The 21,965-nt window shown below is 34.0% G+C and overlaps 1 long non-coding RNA gene across 1 annotated transcript in view; it reads right to left on the reverse strand.

Annotated features, from left to right (window-relative positions):
* Nucleotides 1–21,393, reverse strand: part of LOC131506138 (uncharacterized) — a 38,051-nt gene extending 16,658 nt beyond the window's left edge. The window contains exons 1-3 of the long non-coding RNA XR_009258751.1: nt 21,304–21,393; nt 7,650–7,816; nt 3,567–3,736 (exon numbers count right to left, since the gene is read on the reverse strand). This is a non-coding gene — a long non-coding RNA (uncharacterized LOC131506138). The remainder of the gene's footprint in view (nt 1–3,566; nt 3,737–7,649; nt 7,817–21,303) is intronic.
* Nucleotides 21,394–21,965: the final 572 nt, after the last annotated feature.

The following is a 21,965-nucleotide window of genomic DNA, read 5'->3' on the forward strand; positions in this document are numbered from 1 at the left end:
ATGTATTCAAGAAAATGAAAAGAAATGAAAAAGAGAAAAAAGATAAAAAAGAAAAAAGGAAATCGTTTAAAAACTTGAAAAAGTGAATACACTGTAGTAGACTAAAATAAAATGATGGAAGTAAAATAGAATTTGACAAAATTTACATAAAAGCAAAAAAATATAGTAAAAAAATTTAAAGAAAAATATGTTTAATAGAAATTGAAGTTAAAAATGAGGTTTTTCTCTTTCTGCATTCATGAAACAGAAAAGAAACAAAAAAGAGAAAAAGAGAAAAAAGAAAAAAATATGGAAATTGTTTGAAAATTTGAAAAGGTGAATACCCTGAAGTAGATTAAAATAAAATGATGAAAGTAAAATAGAGGGGCGCCTGGGTGGCGCAGTCGGTTAAGCGTCCGACTTCAGCCAGGTCACGATCTCGCGGTCTGTGAGTTCGAGCCCCGCGTCAGGCTCTGGGCTGATGGCTCGGAGCCTGGAGCCTGTTTCCAATTCTGTGTCTCCCTCTCTCTCTGCCCCTCCCCCGCTCATGCTCTGTCTCTCTCTGTCCCAAAAATAAATAAAAAACGTTGAAAAAAAATTTTTTTTTAAATAAAAAAATAAAAAAAAGAAAGTAAAATAGAGTTTGAAAAAATTTACACAAAAGTAAAAAATATAGTAATAAAAATTAAATAAAAATATTTTTAATAAAAGTTGAAAATAAAAATAAATTTTTCTCTTTCTGTATTCAAGAAAAAGAAAAGAAGTGTAAAAGAGGAAAAAAAATAAAAATATTGAATAGATGGAGTTGGTAACAGATTGAAGTAGGACTGAAATTACTTCGTTTTCCCCTAGACATCAGTCTATGTAGCGCTTTATCGTCCATTAATTAAGCCAGTGGTGATGCTTTTGTTCTTGAAGAGCAAAGTTAGCCCAGTTGGGCAGGGCTCAGTGAAACGGCTCCGCTCTCCACTAGATGGCGCTGTTAGCCTACTGGGGTGGATTGTCGCAGTGCTTGTAGGTGCGTGTATGTATGCGCATGTGCGGGAGTAGTGAAAATGGCGCCACCCAGCGAGCCAGTCTGTTCTCCCCAATCAGCAATCGCACATCCATCCTCTGTCTTCAGGTTTCGTCCACTCCCCGTTTTTTCACTCTGCGTGACCAGGCTCCAGGCAGTACCTTTCTCCCAAGTTTTGTTTCAGATGCGGCTGTTTTCCCTGGTCCCTTATTTCTGAAGGACTGAGGCTTTGACCTGTTCTGCCCCTCTGCGGGAGGGTGTTGCCAAGCAATGGCTGAATGAGCAATGGCTGAATGTCAGCTGTACCCAGGAATGCTTACTGGGCCTATTGCTGCTGGTGTCCCGAAACTGGCCAGGTGCCAGCCTGCCCCAGAAAAAGTTTGTGAGATAGTGTAGCAGCAGCGTTTCAAGGATTATGTAAAATCACAACAAATCCAGCACCAGGCTTCACCCTTAATGACATTGCCCCAGCACCAGCGAATGTGGCTGCCTTCCGGGGTCTGCTGGAACCAGGTGGCTTCAACAGTCTCTACCAAATGTCCTTCCAGCAGTGGAACGGCTTTTCCCCGTGTGGCCCGAGAACCTCCTGGACGCCCTCTGTTTCTGGGGATTCGCCTTTCCCACCAGAGCACCATCAGGTATCGACCTGTGGAGTTGCAGACTTTGTGCTTCCCTTGTTTGCAGTCTTGATGGAATTTAAACACTCTCCTTTCTCCCTCCTCCCTTTTATTTTAGTCCCTGCAGCTGTTTCCAATTTTCCACTTTCTCTCCAGCTGCTTTTGGGGAGGAGTGCTTTTCCTGTATTCCCCCCCTGTCTCTTGTCCTCTTTCTGCTCACAGAAGCACCTCCCTTCCTGCGCCTTCTCTCTCCCCAAGTTCACCTCTCCGCACCGAGTACCTGATGAAGTCTGTGGTTCAGGTTGTGCAGATTGTTGTGTTAATCCTCCAATCAGTTTTCTAGGTGTGTAGGATGGTTTAGTGTTGGTCTGGTTGTATTTCATGGACAGGAGACACACAAAAGACTTACATGCTGTTCTGCCATCTTGGCTCCTCCCCTAATTATAAGTAGATTTTAACAGCATGAACAGCTATGGTGTCATTATGAAGAAATCTAAAAAGACAAGTTTTTTTAAAAGACTTTGCTTTATTATATAAATACACATATACATACACACACATATATATTTCATTTTAAACAAAGCTCTTGCATTAGTAACTTTCTCATCTAAGATACATAACAACAACTGAGGAAGAAGAAAAATAATATAACAACTGTTTGATAGAGAAATCTCAAGAATTAAAAACATTAAGGAGATATATTTGAGACAAAAAATAAAAAAATATTTAAGAATCATTTATCAACATATCCAGCAGGAATTAATCCTTAATTTTTTTCTACTATCTACATATTAATGTTTCAAGTATTTTGGAAGGTAGCCAAACTAATAAAATCGATTTATCTTGGATACATATTTTCACAAACATCTCATAATCTTCAGAACTTGATGAATAATAATGTTTCTTGACACCAATGCTATTTTCCTATCCAATTGGCTGACAAAAAACCTATTGCTTAATTGCTGGATTCACTGTGGATCACATGTATTTTGGTTCTAATTGGAGCTGAAAAATACGAAACTTAGATTTCATCTGCAAAGAATGTGATTTTCTGGATTTGTTAGGAGTTAAACAAGTTTAACTCTGCAAACATCTTCTTGCAAGAATAGTAGATAAAAGCACTACTAGAAAGCACTGAGGAGGAAAGTCAACATTTCACCTTTCGAAAAGGGAATAAGTGGAGTCTTATATAAGGAATTTGGGAAAATGGCTAATCACTGACAAGCTCTCATTATGGGAACCCTGGTGAGAGACAGGGGTTATGAGCAAGTTCAGTACCTCAGAGAGGGTGACAAACATTTTGCGTTAGTATCATAGGATTCAGAACCGTGATCTTGGAATGCCTAAGTATAGGTGAAAATTTCTCTGATGTTCCAAACTAGGAAAAGGATATTGTAGCAATTATCTCCAAGACTGAAGTCCCTAAAACAATCTTGTACAGTTATTTCCCTATGAATATGCACCTAAGTTGTTTACATTATTTTCACTTACATTTAAAGTTGTTTGAGGGGCGCCTGGGTGGCGCAGTCGGTTGAGCGTCCGACTTCAGCCAGGTCACGATCTCGCGGTCCGTGAGTTTGAGCCCCGCGTCGGGCTCTGGGCTGATGGCTCAGAGCCTGGAGCCTGTTTCCGATTCTGTGTCTCCCTCTCTCTCTGCCCCTCCCCCGTTCATGCTCTGTCTCTCTCTGTCCCAAAAATAAATAAAAAAATAAAAATAAAAAAAAATAAAGTTGTTTGAGATGAAAATTTATGCAGTATGATATGATTTCTATAAAGAAATTCTCCTTTGTGGCATTACATAAGATTCTGTAAATTCATTAGCGAAGCAACAACAACAACGTATGAAGTTTCATATACATTCATTACTGTCAGTGGCTCTATTAGCTTCACATGATGCTATATTTTTTAGATTTTGCCTATATGATCAGTAATAATGTCACTGTTCTTTTACTCACCATTTCCTATTTATCATTCAAGGTACGTTTTCATATTAATTATTTGGAGTTTTCAGGGTCTTGTCTGCTCATATACTTGTTAGTCAATTGACTATTTCTCTATTTCTGATCAATTTGAATAAACTCTTTACATTTAAAAATATTTAAGTGTGGGATCTGAACCTGTAAACCTAGAAAAAAAAACACATAGGAAAAGTTATATAACATTGGTATTTTATTGATTTAACCCAAAGGACTTCTATGATTTATTCATATATAATAAGGCAAGTTCCCATTATTGTTTATCTTTTTTTTTAATTCTAGGGCCATTGTTCTTTTATCAAAACTTTGATAATATTTTTAATACAAGAATAATTTATACAAAATTACATGATATTCTCATGACAATTTTATTTACATATGCATTCTTTTTTTAAATTCTTTATGAACATATTCTTATATTCCCAATGCAATCTACACAATTGATACAATACTATCAAAATGTCGCCAGCATTTTTCACAGAGCTAGAAGAAACACTCCAAAAATTTGTATAACCACAAAAGACCCTGACTAGCCAAAGCAACCTTGAAAAAGAAAACAAATCTGGATATATCCCATTTCTGGACTTCATGGTAAATTACAAAACTATAGTCATCAAGACAGTATGGTATTGGCACAAAAATAAACACATAGATCAATAGAACAGAATAGAAAACCCAGAAATGAGCCCACAACTACATGGTCAACTAATCTTTAACAAAGCAGGAAAGAATATCCAATGTAAAAAAGTCTCTTCAAGAAATGCTGTTGGGAAAACTGGACAGCAACATGCAAAAGAATGAAACTAGACCACTTTCTTACAACATACACAAAAATAAATTCAAAATGGGGGAAAGACTTAACTGTGAGATAGGAAACCATAAAAATTCTAGATGAGAACACAGGCAGTAACCTCTTTGATATCAGCCATAGCAACTTCCTTCTAGATATATCTCAATCAAAAGAAACAAATTCAAAAATAAACTATTGGGACTTCAGAAAAATAAAAAGCTTTTACACAGTGAAGGAAACAATTGACAAAACTATAAGGCAATCTTAAGAATGGGAGAAGATATCTGCAAATAATATATCTGATAAAAAGTATCCAAAATTTATAAAACTCAACACCAAAATTATGAATAATTCTACTAAAGAATGGACAGAAGACATGAATAGACTTTTTTTTTTTCCAAAGAAGACCTACAGATGCCCAACAGACATATGAAAAAATGTTCAATATCATTATCAGGGAGATAGAAGTCAAAACTACAATGAGATATCACCTCACACCTGTACTAATGGTTAAAATAAAAAAAATGCAAGAAACAAGTGTTGGTGAATATTTGGAGAGAAAGGAACCCTCTTGCACTGTTGGTGAAATTGCCAACTAGTGCAGCCACTGTGAACAGTATGAAGATTTCTCAAAAAATTGAAAATAGAACTACCCTATGATCCAGCAATTGCATTACTAGGTATGTACCCAAAGAATACAAAAATACTAATTCAAAGGGATACGTGTACCCTGATTTTATAGCAACATTACATACAATAGCCAAAGTATGGAAAGAGCCCAAGTATCTGATCAATGGATAAAGAAGAGATGGTATATAGATTATTGATTTAGATACAGATGATATAGATATAGATATGGATAGGATATAGATATAGGTAGATACACAGATACAGATATATAGATATATAGATACATAGATATATAGATATATACATAATGGAATAATAATAAGCCATAAAAAAGAATAAAATCTTGCCATTTGCACTGATGTGGTTGGAGCTAGGGTGTTTTATGCTAAGCAAAATAAATTAGTCAGAGAAAGACAAATACAATATGATTTCACACATATGTGGAATTTAAGAAACAAAGCAGATGAACATAAAGAAAGAAAAAAAAAGATAGAGGGAAGCAAACCATAAGAGACCTAACTAATGAGAACAAACTGAGGGTTGATGGAAGAAGATGGGTGGGTGATAGGCCAGATAGGTGATGGTATTAAGGAGAATGCTTGTGATGAGCATTGGGGGTGTTATATGTAAGTGGTGAATCACTAAATTCTACTCTTAAGAGTGATATTACATTGTATGTTAACTAACTATAATTTAAATAAATAATTGAAAAATTAAATCAGGGAAAGACAAATACTATATGATTTCAGTCATATATGGAATTTAAGAAGCAAAACAAATGAAAAAAGGGAAAAAAATGAGAGAGGCAAACCAAGAAACAGGCTCCTAACTAAAGAAAAGAAACCTAGGGGCGCCTGGGTGGCTCAGTCGGTTGAGCGTCCGACTTCAGCTCAGGTCACGATCTCACGGACCATGAGTTCGAGCCCCGCATCGGGCTCTGGGCTGATGGCTGAGAGCCTGGAGCCTGCTTCCAGTTCTGTGTCTCCCTCTCTCTCTGCCCCTCCCCCGTTCATGCTCTGTCTCTCTCTGTCTCAAAAATAAATAAACGTTAAAAAAAAATTTAATAAAAAAAAAAAAAGAAAAGAAAACTATGGTTGCCAGAGGGGAGATTGGGGAGGGGAGGCTCGGGGGGGGGGGGTTAAATAGGTGATGGGGATGAGGAGTGCACTTGTAATGAGCACCAGGTGTTGTTTAGAAATGTTGAATCACTATATTGTACACCTGAAACTTATATTACGCTGAACATTAACTGGGATTTACATTAAAACTTTTATAAAATAAAAATAAAATAATAAACCAGTAATTCACTTTAAAAAATATATTTTATGCCATTATATCTAAATTCTGCTTTATAAATTGAAGTAGGATTTTTTAATTTCACCAAGTAGTTCCTGCATTTCATTGTTAAATTTATTCCTAAACATTTCCATAATTTTTGTTGTTAATATAAATGCAATGATTTAGCTATTTAGCTTCCTAAGTAGTTACTGATAAAGCCAAGAATAGATTTTTCATGTATCTGATGACCTAAAAATTCTTTCGTTAATGTTAGGGGTTTTTTTGTTTTGTTTTTTGCTTTTTGTTTTTTGTTTTTTGTTTTTTTTGTTTTTTCTAGAGCTGGGTTTTCTCAGGTTTAAAATTTATCATCCACAAACATAAATTCTTATTTTCTTCTGGTGCCACTAGGACTTCAAATCAAGGTCCAATAATCAGGCTAAGAAAAGTTAGTCCTCTCAAATTCTGGCATTACTCAAATTCATTTTTATATTTCCCAAATTAAGAACTTATTTGCTGTTGAGATTTGAAAACAGACAGTATTAAATGCATGGTTTTATTTTATTCTCACTTTATATAGAATTTGGATAAGAGATAGTTGCTCATTTCTGCATCTAATATTTCTACATCTAAATCTAAATCCTTCTACATCTAAATATTTTAACATCTAATGATATGAGTGTATTTATCCCCTTTCATATGTTAACAGTAATATATTTCTTAATTTAGGCTTATTCTCATATATCAGGGATTTTTTTAGTAATGTATTTTTCTTTTAATTTATTGCTGTGTTTCCTAACTTTATGTTTAAAATAGTTTTACCATAATGATGCAATAATTGCAATAAGATTATTCTATAATATTTTTCTAAATATTCTAAATGTATATTTGTATATTCTAAAATATACAATTTTCATTGTATAACATATCACATGTTTACATTAAATTTATGTTAGCTTTATACATTGATTTGGAAAGAAGTCCATGTATTCTAAGGTAATTTAAATAGTTTTAGGTTTGTCAGCCATTTAGATTGTAGATATCTTTACATTTGACCTTAATGACACTTTTAACATTAAACCTTCAATTACATTTCTAATTGGTTCTCTGTTAATTTTTCCATCACAATTTCTACTTCTTTGGGTTAATTTTAATAAACTGTAGTTTTGTTTTGAGTCATCTTTGATTTAAAATATATTGCATGTTCATCTAGATGTAAAATATATTTTTAACATATTGGCTCACCATGTGACTTTTTTCCCCTCAGAACAATTAATAAATGATAATCATGAAAGTGTGTATTAGTCTTTAATTCATGGCGTTAAATAAATCACTGAAGAATGGGCCATAAAATATGAGATACTCACAATTTGGAAATCTTTGATATGCCACAAAATGTTAATTTCTGTTGCTGCTGTTGTCATTGATTTTGTTTTTCTCTTGGAGCATGTTGCAGTCATGATTAAATATTGAAAGAAAACATCTCATTTTGCAAATCACACTGTTACTGTTAAGAGGATTTGATTTCCTTTTCCTGAAAATAATTTGGTATTTTACTTGCCTTCCATGATTGCAGAAATAGAGACTTTCAAATATATAACCTTAGGATCTTTCAGGAGAAAATAAAAAAACGGAACTTGAGTGCTGTTATTTTATCATTGTCATCAATACCATCATCCTTCAAATATGAAGAACTTCACATAAAAGTTTTCTTGAATCATAATAGGCACTATTTTGCTTTGTAGTGATCTGTTACGGAATATAGCTGATAATTATCACTCTGAAGTAAAAATGCCATTTCTTCACACATTATTTCCTTTGAAACCCTTTGGTGTGACAGAACACAGTAAAATCATATTATAGTGCTGATATTAAAATCATGACATTTCCTGAAATATACTGAAAAAAATACAATTTTTTACTTTTTTGCCCCCCAAAAATATTCTGCTTATTTGGTGACTTTCTTTTTGTAATTTCCTAGTAAATTTCATAATATAAGAAATAATTGCCAGAGAATAATTGTCAAAAAATTCCAAAAATTTTAAATTTTTTGATCTTTTTATTCATCTTCAGTAATACTATTATGTTAATTAAATATTAAAACACTTTTAATAGTGTAGTTTATCTTCCTTCTCTAAAGCAGCTCTCAAGGATTTTATCTAGATAAATAATACACTGATTATGAATTTTTGCAAGACATTTAATATGTATAATAGTTAACACATACATAAAAGGAGGCACTTAATCAGGTTTCTTTCAATCCTCAAATTGTGTTATCTCTGGCTTAGCTTGGGTCAACAAACCAGATGTTAAGGATCAAATAAGAGAATTCTATATTGATTATAAGAAAATAAAACAAGTCACGTAATTTAAGTTGGCTGAGCTAAGTTTGGAAAAGAATGCCACCCAATGGGACCAAATTCTGGCACATCAAACCGAAAATAAATCTGGGTCAGTTTTTTCTTTTGGTATGCGAATTAGAAGTGTAGAAAATAAAAACTGTATGTATATAAGCAACTAGAAGTTCTAGGATTAAAGGAGTCAGAAAAATAGATGTAAACTTCTACACTAAAAGTGAAAAATAATAACAATAACAAAAAATACCTAACAGTTACTGAATACTTATGTGTCTGGCACTCTGCTTTATATGAATCATCTAAATTGACCCTCAAAATAATTGTACCACGTAGGTAATACTCCCATAGTTATGTTACAGTTGAGCAATCTTGTACTTGGAACCATGAGGGGATAGTTAACTTGTGTGATCAGTCAATTAACCTCCAAAATGTAAACTTTGTTTCTTAATAATCAAACTTTTCCCACTTTAATTATAATCTCTATACCTACATTACTGATAGTTTTGAATCTGCCAAAGCATTATAGGTTTTGCATACATTTTTACTTATGTGTATTAAAATCAAGCATTTCATTACGTGTTATCCTCATTGTACAAATATGAAACTGAGATCCAGACATAATCATTACTTGCTCAGATTCACCGAGTTATTAATTCACAGAGCCATAATCAGCCTCTATGACATAATTTCTTCTTGTCATTCTTCAACATAAATACCTTTAATACAAAAGGATTTGAGGAGTAGCAGGACTGAAAGAAGACCATAAGAAAATATGGATAATATAGAAGCGTATTATCTCTTTGCATTTTACCATCCTTATCTATAAAATTAGAATAACTATTATCTAATTTATAGTAACATTGAAATAATTGAAAAAGAAATTATGTATAAAATATTTTTATTATTGTGGGGGTAAAGTAAATGCTAAATAAATGTTGGTTTTCATTATTATCACAATCAACCATAAAACTAAAGTATCAAGTGGCATTACAGGAAAAATCACAAACAAAACACAAAAGAAAAAACTTCATAAAGATGATTATTCATTGACTTGTACACTTAAAATGACAAATGAGGTAATAAAAATGTGAAAAAAATGTTTACCAGTGTTTGGGAATGACAAGTACACACACAAAAAAAATAATGCTTGATGAGAATTATACAATGGAATCTTCCAGGAGAATAATATTTTCACACTGAAGTATTACTGGACTATTATCCAGGTCAGAATGCTAGATCTGAGCCTTTCGGCTGGCACTCTCTGTTTTTTAGTACTTGTATCTAGGTCATTGTCACAGACTATGAGTCTGGAGTTCTCTTTTCCAACAAGAAAGTGTATGCAGAATTGAATACAAGAGAGGTTAATGTCCTGGAGGAGATAAGAGCCATGAACAGGGGTTTTGTCTCTTTATTTATTGAGCTCACAAGATATTACCCATGTGGTGAAAGTGAAGAAAAAGAGATCTTACACATGTGGTAAACATGAAGAAAATACTCAGACAGTAATCATTAAATTGTATGTGTAAGAAGCAAAGGGTCTGTGGGGCAAGTGGAGTTTGTGATAAAGATGCATTGGCATCAGATGGAAAGTAAATTTACTCGTGACCCCATTACAATATCTCACTACCTAGTCTTGGGCGTTTTCACCCCGTGGTGGCGGCTCTCTGCCCTAAGATTTTTTTCTAACCCATTTATGTAAGTAGAACCTATTTCCCTACAGGTCATGTTTCATCAATTCATATAGATGATAGATGATAGATAGATAGATAGATAGATAAGATAATAGATGACAGATAGGTGAAGGTGTGTGTGTGTGTTTGTGTGTGTGCATGTGTGTGCTGATGTGTTTATGTCTCTCTCACAATTTAGCAATCAATTCTTCCACTATTCAAGAATTAGTCATTTTATTCAAGGAAGGGTTACCAGTCTTCCTAAGTAATACAAATTAAAAAAAAAAAAAAAAAAAAAAAAAAAACGAAAGAAACATTTGGAATAAAGAACATTCTTTAAAGAAAATAAATGTGGATGTGAAAACTAAAGGCTAACCACACTATCCATAATTACAGAGAAATAAGAAGGCTGCCTAAGTCTTGATAGAGAATTCTTTAAGCTAGAAATACAAAACAAAGGAATGTTTCCATCAGTGCTGGAGTAACCACTGAATAATTTACAGCTGCTTTTCTTTAGGGAAGCAAGTAATTATTTTCTAACCTATCAGCATAGATTATCAGGTTTGTGCATTTGTATAAAATTGCTTTATTGTATTTATTATTATAATTTGTGATTTTATTTTTTGCTATTCAAGAACTTTGTTATGATTTAAATGGCTTGCACGAGGTCATTCTTTGGAGACTTTGGATTTCTAGTAAAAAATCTTTTCTGAATTCTTAACGTGAGTTCTTCACAATGTACTTTAGAAATATAGTTTAATAATCGTATACTTAAAAGCCAAATATTAAATATTTCTTTTTACCTTTATATACTTTATAAAATTTTCTCAGAAAAAATGCAATAACATTTTGGTTAATTTTAATATATATTTATGCAAGCCATTTTAAAATTCTATTTTAAAGAGAGATTTCTGTTTCCATTAAGTTGATTTTAAATAAAGTCACAGGAACTTATTCAGTAAAGATCATGATTACAGGATAAAATTATTTAAAGTATCATTTGATAATGTTCTTTTTCTCTGGAAGACTAACATTTAGGAATCATTTCATGAAATCACATACTACCTTTTACTTCTGTAATATAGGAAACAAGTCTTTCTGTATCACAAAATATGTGTTCTAATTTTACTAGGTTCAGAGTAAAAGCTTTGGAGGCAATGGCTTCTCCATTTTATGAATAAAAATCATATAAATAATTGATTTGTATATGCAATTCAGAAACAGTTTTATCTAAAAGTGTGTATGCATTTTATTCTGATTTCATGAGTTCCAGAGTCCAATGATTCTGATCGCTGAATTTTGAACTGAACTCTTAATCTGAAGTCTTTTGAATTCCTAATGAATTTCACAGTACCATTATCATCAATCAAAGCTATTTTCTTTTATTGTTATTCATGTTTGAGTCATCATAAAATCACAGTGATCTGGCAAAGTAGGTAATATGAAACGCATGATGATTGAAAGCCATAAAGGTTGAATCACTAGTTTGTATAAGGTATATGATACCCTCAGTTATGTTTCTTAAACATTTATCATTTTAAAATTTAGAAAATGTATTCAGTCAGTTGCATAGCTCACTGATCCAAAGTGTTGAACCAAATAATATATCACACTGAAGACAGAATAAAATATAACAAAATGTCAAGATCCTTTTATAATTTTTTTAGTCACAAATGTTGCTTGTCTTTGGCTCTTACCTTTCTTGTTACAAAACAGATATCATTTAAACTGAAAAAATACATTTCTGTCATACATAATACAAATATTCTTCCAATCAGGAAGATCTTAAATGGCCCAAACAGTTCCTCCATAGTCTCAAGTCTAAGATTTTCCTCATAAGTTTCTAGACACATGGAGAATAATGTAATCTTCTCATTCTGTAGATAAAAATAATCAGCCACTATTTTCTTAAGTGTTTTAGCTGGAAAATTATTTAATCATATATTTATGCTTTTATCAAAGAAATTGTTTTGGAAAAATATATTTGAGGATAATTATTATTATAGGTGCTATTATAGGTATTTCTTAGGTGCAGCACAAATCTCAAAAATATAGAAAGCAGAGATTTCTCATTTTACTTGAGTAAACTTTCAAAAATTATTTTCATGAAGCATCTTTCTAAATATATGTTCTGTGATGGCACAGAGTTAGATGAGGCTTTGGCAAAATATATTCTAAAACAAAAGCATCTAAAGGAAAACAAAATGCCCTTATGCTTACTTTCCATTTATAGATGTTTCTTTGAAAACATTACTATTCCTCTTCTATTTGCTTTGCTCTAGAGACAGAATCATAAATGTTAAACCATGTTTGACTACACAAATACAACATTGCATGAGTGGCTATCCCATGATGCTCTTTTATTTCTCACAGAGGCAAACCCTAATACAGCGTTCTGAACAATTCTATTTGGAATGAGAAACTCGTCTATAGAACCCAGAACCTTGGGATCCTGGCCTTTTATAATCCTTTAAATCCCAACAGAACGGAAGCAGAGATGAATTTGTTAGCCTCTACAAACCAGAGTTAATATTTGAGTTACTGGTATGTGATTACCTGCTGTGCCAATTACAGAACCTGGTTAATTCTGCATTTCATTACTCACAGCAGTGTTAGGCATATTTAAGTTCTGTCAGTTTAACAGGCCTGGCATATCTAATAGAAATTGAAGGAACTAGCAGTATAAAAGAAAAAAAAGTGATGTTTGCAGATAATGTCATTGATATAAAATTTAAACATTACATTTGAGATTGTATCAGTGGTGACTCATTTCTTAGTATGCTTGCTTTTTTTGCTTAGGTTTTCACAGTGTTGAATGAATAATCAAATTTAAGTAGTTTTCATTTGTTGTAAGAATATGCCCATGCAGGATAGGTCCTCACACCTTTCTTTCCAGCAATATACAATTTCAAAGTGGTAGCATATACCCTGAACTCAGCAAAACAATCAAAGACAAAGTGTAGTCTGATGCGGAATTCGAGGAAGGATTAGAGAGGATAATGAAAGCGTATATGTTGAATTATTACAAAATGTTGATGAACGCACTTCTCCTGGGTCAAATACTCCCTGTATGTACTTCAGCCCATTTCACCTGGCCTCCTCAGGGATAATATTCTAGGAATTATTATTTCCTTTAATTTTTGCATTATTAATCATCACATCTATTTTTATTATGCATAGAGAGTAAAATTATTATAAGTCCATTATTAAGTTATAATTAAGCTTCTCAACCCACATTCTGCAATTGCTACAGCCTTATTATCCTTTTCCTCTTTACAACAAAACTGTTCCAACTATTTATATTCTCTATCTCTAATTCTTCTCCTCTTTTTTTATCTTCTACATCTGCCAATTTGTTGTTGACTATCATCACCTACTGAGTCTTCTCTGGTCCTTCCATCAATGATCCCACTGATACTTTACTCTGATCCAATGGCTGCTTGGTTCTCCTCTAACTTCACCTATCTGCAAGCATTACCAGAGAAGATCACTCTTTGCTCCCTGAGACACTTTCTCTTACTACCTTCCACAGCATACATTTTTCTGGGTTTGGCTTTACATCACACTCCCAATCTCTACTTCTGGTTCTTCCAGCCTTTCCAAGCAGTGGAGGGCTTCAGAACTCAATTTTCACACCTCTTCTCTACCATTTGCTCTGTAAATTTTCTAATCCATCTTATGGATTTTGAATACTAAAATACACTGACAACAAATTAATGCCTCCAATGAAATTTTCTTCTGAACTCCAGGTTAGTATATTTTCAGTTTAAATTCCTTGTTTAATAATTGTAAAGTCTGTATCGTATCTGAATCCAGTTCTGATTTCTTTTTGTTTCATTAGACTATATTTTTTCTTTACTTTTAGCATTTCTTATAATTTTTTTGAAAGCTGGACATGATAATTTGGATAATAGAACTGAGACAAATAGCTCTTCAATATGAGGCCTTATATGATTCCTGGCTAGTGGTTGGCAGTGATTAATATTTGTTGTAGCTTTAAGTGCCAAGGCTTCAATTTCCTCTAGTGTTTTTCTTCTGTTTTCTTCCTCCATGCTGTATTTTGACTTCCCTAAGACTCTTCCTTAAGTAGAATCTATCTATATATTGCAGCTCATTGAGCTGGAGTCCACTGTGAGTATACTGGATACTGGAGTCCTAATGATGTGGTAACAAGGTGTCAAGGGCAAAAAGCATTCTAGCCCTATGATTACATGTCAGTCTTTTAATAAGCCTGTGTATCTGGTCTGTGACCTTCATAAGGGTTCCTTATCCTCATCCACATATTTATTTATTTATTTTTCCTTATCCACATTTTAAGTGATACAAGAAGTATAGAATGAGATGGCAGGAGGTAAATATCCTTCTCCCAGGTAGAATGGAGTTCTCAATCTCTCTCTCTCTCTCTCTCTCTCTCTCTCTCTATATATATATATATATATATATATATATATATATGTATTGAGCATACATAATATATGATATACATATATGTATATATATTACATTTTTTTAGGAAGAGAGAGAGAGCACAAGTGGGAGAGGGGCAGAAACACAAGGAGACACAGAACCATTCAGGATCTGAGCTGTCAGCACAGAGCCCGTCACAGGGCTTGAACACATGAACTGTGAGATCATGACCTGAGCTGAAGTCAGACATTTAACCCACTGAGCCACCCAGGTGTCCCTGGAATGGAGGTCTTCTAAAGTCTTTTCTTGCCAGAGCATAGGAATTCGTTATGGAGAAAGAAGTGGGCATATTGCACAATGGTATTTTTATCCCTCTGCCAGTGCCACAAAGGGTTCTTTCTTGGGTATTATGAGAATTTGTTAGGATTCCTGAAAATAGAGCATCAAATTCTCGAGAAGGCTGCTGTAAGACTGTGACCAGAAGAATTTCTCCTTCTCACTCCAGATAACTCAGCTTTCAGTCATTCATCAAATTACCATTGAAGTGCTCCTGTTAGTTAATGGCTGCAGCGGCATTTACTGCAGCAAAGGAGACCTTGGCTGTGACCCGCTGGATTACATGTCTCTCCAGATGTGTGGGGAGAGGTTAGCCCTCTGACCTCCGTTCTCTGATGAGTCCAAAAGAAGTCATTGATTTTCAGTTTGTTCAGCTTTTTTTTTTTCATTTTCTTTTTTTAATTTGTTTAGCTTTTACTTAATATAAGGACAAGAGTGATGACTTCCAAGCTCTTTATATTTTGGAGCTCAAACTGGAAAGTCCTATATCAATAATTTATTCAATAAGTCCACTTAAATTAACTTCTCAAAACCAACTGTACAAAAACTAAGTCTGATCTTTGCCCACCACCATTCAACTTGCTTTTTACTTATGCCTTTCCCACATCCTGAAATGGCAACTCCATCCTTATGTATGCTCTGACCCTAAGTGTTAGTAACATTTTTGTTTATCCTTATCTATCACAACTCATATATATCCTATGAGGAAACCCAGTTGACTTTGTCACTTTTGTTACCAGTTTCACCACCACTACCTTTGTCCAAACATCAATATGATAACATGAGTCATTGCAAGAACCTCGTAATTGGCCTCCTTACAACCATCCTTCTCAATGTACTCTCCATTGTTAAAACATTAGCAATAGATACTCTTCAAGGATGAGAACAATCTTGTCATTCACATTTTCACCATTCTTAAATTTACTCTATCACTGTGAATAAAATACAAACCCCAGTATTAGTAAATCTCTCTCCACTACCTTTGCCCTACAATTGCTGCACTCAGTTCCAACCATAATGTCTTCTGTAATGTCCTTGGAATACACCCATGCACTCTCCTTCAGGGCCTTTTCATGTATCCTTCTACATGATGTAATGGTCTACATTACCTCAAGTGCTTGTATTACTGGCTTCCACAGTATGTTCAAATTATACCTTCTCCATGATGCATCCCTTGACCAGTGCTTTTAAAGCAAACTGCAACTCAGGTTTATCTTCCTTCACAGCACCTACTCATGGTCCTTGATGATATGTGTTTTTCTGCATATGTGAATTTCTGTGTGTGTTTCTACCAGAAGAATACAAGATCCCTGAAAGCAAGTGCAATTATCTACTTTGTAAACAAATGCATCACCAGAGCCTTGAAAACTGACTGAGATAAAATAGGTAATTAATATATATTTATTGAATAAATGACTAAATTTTAGTCCATTCAAATGAGAATATGCTGGCTATATTCTATCTTTCCTGAATATCAAGAGCATAGAGACCCAGTTATATTTATAAATATTTTTATACCTAAAACTTATAGTTAGTTGTTGTGGTTAAATTTAGTGTGAAAATTTGACCTTATTATGGGCTATTAAAGGAGTGAGAATAGAATAATGATAAATGAAGCTTAAATGGGATGAAAGCATCACTTATTGTTTTCCTCTAATTCCTTTTTTATCTGGAACATATTTTTAATACTAAACATTTTGGCAAGTGGCCCTGCTTGATGTAGCTACAATTTTCATGTACTGTGCTGATTGTGTTCTAACCCGAATAAATATGTTTATGTTAAAAGATACTCACTTTCTGAAAAATGTACAAATATTCTGCTTTAAATATGACCTAAAAATAGTGGATGCTTGCTTTTCAACTATATATTTTTTTCTATTTAATTACTTCTTAGGGCACCTGGGTGGCTTAGTCAGTTAAGTGTCTGACTTCGGTTCAGGTCATGATCTTGCAGTTCGTGAGTTCAAGCCCCGTGTTGGGCTCTGTGCTGACAGCTCAGAGCCCGGAGCCTGTTTCAGATTCTGTGTCTCCCTCTCTCTCTACCCCTCCCTCACTCACTCTTTCTCTCTCTCTCTCTCTCTCTCTCTCAAAAATAAAGATTAATTATTTCTTAAAATTACATAAGCAGCTCCTCACATCCAGAGAGTTTATGCTGAGGCATTTGAGCGAGTACTTATCTTAAATCTCAAACTACTTAGTAATTAAAACTTTTCTAAGAACCTGCGTTTTTAATATAGAATCACTTCTAAATTAAATTATAATCAATTAATCATTTCTCTAATAGTAATGATCATTATTTTAATAATGTTTCTTTTCCTAATTTTCATAATCATGTTATAAGTAGCACAAAATGTCACAGCTGGTTAGCAGTTTGGGAGTGACATAGAGCTCACTTCTGTTCCTTCCAGCTAATAGAAATTGTCAAAGAATGACAACACATTAGTTTAGCTCTTACCTATGCCTATAGTGTTTCCTAGGAAATATGGAGTAGTGCTTCTTTTTCCAATCAAGAAAAGAAGACCCTTAAAGAAAATGAAGTCCACAAAACATGGAGTAGTAAAAGGAATTCAAGCTATCATTCAAGGTTGACTTAAGTAAAAACTTACTTGTATAATAACTAGCGGTGGAGATGGAACAATTGCATGAACACTTTCAAATATTTCCTTCTTTAAAAATGACAAGATATTGCACTGCTTACTACCTTACCCTAAGCCTATGTAGAAACACATTCTACATTCAATGTCAGCATTCCCATCTGGCAAAGGCATTATTTTTATTTCTATGTAAGTGTCTGCGTAGGAAAAGAGAAGCTGATAATTTTCCCACTAAAGAAACTGGTATCATTAGAATTTAAATAGGAAAATTTAAAAAGATAAACTGATATCTTCTTTCTGGAAATAATTAAAGTTCTATATGCAGTTTCCAGGAAGAATAATGCAAGGTAAAAAAATCACCTGCTTTGAAATGAAAACTCGATAAAGTCCCATTCAATTTATTGGCATGTGTATCTTATTGGTATAAATATTGGCTAAAATTAACAACTCAGGAAACCACAGATGTTGATGAAAATCTGGAGAAAGAGACACCGTATTGCACTGTTGGTTGGAATGCAAACTGGTGCAGCCACTCCGAAAACAGTGTGTAATTTCCTCAAAAAATTAAAAATAGAACTACTCTACAACCCAGCAATTGCACTACTAGGTTTTTATCCAGAGGATACAAAACTGCTGATTCGAAAGGGCACATGCACCTCACTGTTTATAGCAGCAATATCAACAATAGTCAGATTATGCAAAGAACTCAAATGTACATCAACTGATGAGCATATTAAAAAGATGTGGTATAGACACACACATGCGCGCACACACACACACACACACACACACAGTGGAATACTACTCAGTGATGAAAAAGAATGAAATCTTGCCATTTGGAACAATGTTGCTGGAACTGGAGGGTATTATGCTAAGGAAAATATGTCAGACAGCTGAAGACAGATATCACATTTTATTCGTATGTGGAACTTGATAAACTTAACATATGAACATAGGGGAAAGGAAGGAAAAATAGGATAAAAACAGAGAGAGAAGCAAATCATAAGAGACTCTTAAATACAAAGAACAAACTGAGGATTGTTAAATGGATGGATTAAATGGGTGATGGGCATTAAGGAAGGCACTTGTTGGGATGAGCACTGGGTGTCATATGTAAGTGGTGAATCATGGGGTTCTCCTGCTGAAGCGAAGACTAAACTGTATGTTAATTAACTTAAGAATGAATAAATAAATAATAAATAACTCAAGTATTTTTAAGAAATTATCTTTTTATACACTTTTAAATGTTCACTTATTTTGAGAGAGAGAGAGAGATAGAGTGTGAGCAGGGGCAGTCAGAGAGAGAAGGAAGGAGAATCCTGATAGACTCTGCACTGGTGGCAGAGCTAGAACCCATGAACCATGAGATTATGACCTGAGTTGAAATCCAGAGCCAGATGCTTGACCTGCTGAACCACTGAGGAGCCCCATCTACTTATGCATTTTTAAAAATTACTGATAAATGACGATATAAGAACTGAAAAGTCCTTAAACTGCATGTGAGAAATTGAAAGTAAACAATTGGATACAACTTATTTTATAATTCTCTGTTTTTGAATTCTGATACTCATGTCATATTCTGCCTTTATGATAGAAGCTACAGTCATTTAAAATAAGCTGTTATTAATCAACAATTTAAAGATATTCCACTCTATATTAATTTTCATAAATGAAACAAAATATTGATCATACTCACAAATAATATATTTCAATAAGGTTTATGTATCCAATAACATCAAATTTCTCCTTTCAATTATTAATTAAATTCAGTAGACACTTTATATACTTACTGGTTAATGTGTTATACAGAAAGTTACTGAAAATGTAAATACTTTTTTTTTTCCCCTGAAGGAGCTTAAAATCTAGTTATTGGGTCAGACAGAATAACCATGGAGCCACCAATTTTTTTGTGTGTAGTACCAAAGTACTTTGCCTTTGTCCTTAACATATGTCTCCAAATTGTGAAATTCAGAGTCAATAAAAAGATGTATTAAATAATTATCCTACTTAGTGGCTCAACAAACTTCCAGAAAGACCTGAAGTATTCCTAAAGGTATACCAGTAAGCTATACCAGTGTTGGGGTTGGCCAGCCACCACCCCCGCCCCCAAAATGAGCATATTTCCTTTGTTTTAAAATTGAAGTCTAGTTGGCACACAGTGTTATATTTGTTTCAGGCATACAACATAGTGGTTCCATATGTTTATACGTTATGCTAAACTGACCACAAGTGTACATGGCATCTATGACCATACAATGCTATTACAATACCACAAACTGTATTCTCTATGTTCTACCTTCTATTCCCATGACTTACTCTTTCCATAACTGGAATCCTGTGTCTCCCACTCCTTTTCACTCATTTTGCCTTCCCCATTCCCCTTCTCCTTCCACGGGCAACCATCAGTTTGTTCCAGATGAGCATATTTCTGAATCAAGAGCTGAAAGCTACATGTATAAAGTTCTGTATCCATACAAATAAAGTTATCTGAATAGAGTTTTGTCAAAAATGATTCAGATGACTTGTATCAAAACAATTCAATTCACCACATGACTAAGCCAACAGGGTACTTTCCATGCTCCAGGAACGCCTGGGCTCAATCCAGTAAAGCATCCAAGTTTTGATTTTAGCTCAGATCATGATCTCGTGGTTCATGAGTTTGAGCACTGCCTCGGGCTCTGTGCTGATAGCACAGGGCTCTTCGCTGTTTGGGATTCTCTTTCTGTCTCTGCCTACCTCCACCCAACCCCCATTCTCTTTCTCTCTCAATATAAATAACCATTTAAAAATAAATAAATAAATAAATAAATAAATAAATAGCACTTGATAATAAATTTGGATCTCTAAAAGAAATCTTGGGAGATTTTTCAAAGGGGCAATTTGGGTCTATTTTCTTAATATTCACCTGAGATTTTATATTTTGTCTTCTTAAATAATGAACTATTCAATGTTATGTTGAAATTCACATCCAGAAAGAAAAATATACTCTAATGAATTATAGAAAGTGTTAGAAAAAATTGTAGCTCTACAACCTTTGTTTGTAATATGCTGATTTGTGTGTAATTAAGATTTTAAGCATTATATTCCATTAGTGTAGTTTCTTGGATACAATTGTACCTGTGATAACTTTACAGCATTTAGTTATTACCTGGACAGAAGACCTACACACTTTTTTTATGTAATAAATCTGAGATGAATTGGTGTTTGTGCTGATTAAAAAAAAATTGTATTGGTACGTAAAATGAAGGCCTACTACTCTTCAAAATTACACTACAGGCATAATCCTGAATAACAAAACTCTAACAGCTGGGAGAGGAAAAAAAAGGCTTTTTCCTGCTAAACATATTCTTGGAAACGTGCCATAATGAGGACTATACCAAAATTACCTTTGGAAAATATGAATATGATCTTAAAATTCTCCATGCAGTTTTATAATGCTGCCCTTTCAGCCCCAATCTGAAACATGGAATTATTTTGTAATTGGAGCATCAGAAAAATCTTTCTCAAGTGTGGACTGCTGCAACCTGGGATCTGGGAAATTGACCTCCAGGTTGTAGATTGTTGGCTTTGCACCTCTGATGGTCCAGTCTGTGGTCATCTTCTGGAATCTCTTCCATCCAGGGCAAAAGATGCTTTGAGCCCCTCCCCCCACCTCACCTGTGGCTTCAGGACATTCCAAGTATGCAGATGGGTCTGTCTGGCAGGGTATCAGTGCCTGATCCTCATTTATGCTACCTTCAAGTTGCTGGAACTCTCTGAACCCTTCAGAATGGAACACTCCAGAGCCTAAAATGGTGTTTGAGGTCACAGAACTTCTTCAGTGGGTGCGGCACAGCCTTCATTTTACAGAGGAGAGAACTAAGGCCTAATGGAGTCAATACAACCTGAGCCAGATTTTGGATTCTCTGCTCTGTCTTTGGCCAACACTTGCGTGGTCAGTTTTAGACCATCCCCCCTCCCTCCCCAAAGTAGGTGTTTGAGTAAACAATCCTATAAAATGACCATGGTCATTTTATATTAAAAAAAAAAAATTCCACGTGCAGAATTTTTAATGTCACTCAAACTTTATTACAAAAATATTCTATAATTCTGAGTAAATGCTGGAAACACAGATGATTCTATGCTTAAATGCGTTGGCAGAAACACTGAATGTGTACTTCATTACATTTAACAAAATTTCAATTTTAGGAATTTGTTTCGACATTCTTTAAATTGATACTCAGACTTATATTGTATATCCAATAAAATTAAATAGCCAGAGGGAGAACTTACAGTAACATATTTTAGGAATTTGATAAATCTATATCATTTTAGCAATA

Source organism: Neofelis nebulosa, chromosome 3 (genome assembly GCF_028018385.1).
Source record: "Neofelis nebulosa isolate mNeoNeb1 chromosome 3, mNeoNeb1.pri, whole genome shotgun sequence".
Classification (NCBI taxonomy): domain Eukaryota; kingdom Metazoa; phylum Chordata; class Mammalia; order Carnivora; family Felidae; genus Neofelis; species Neofelis nebulosa.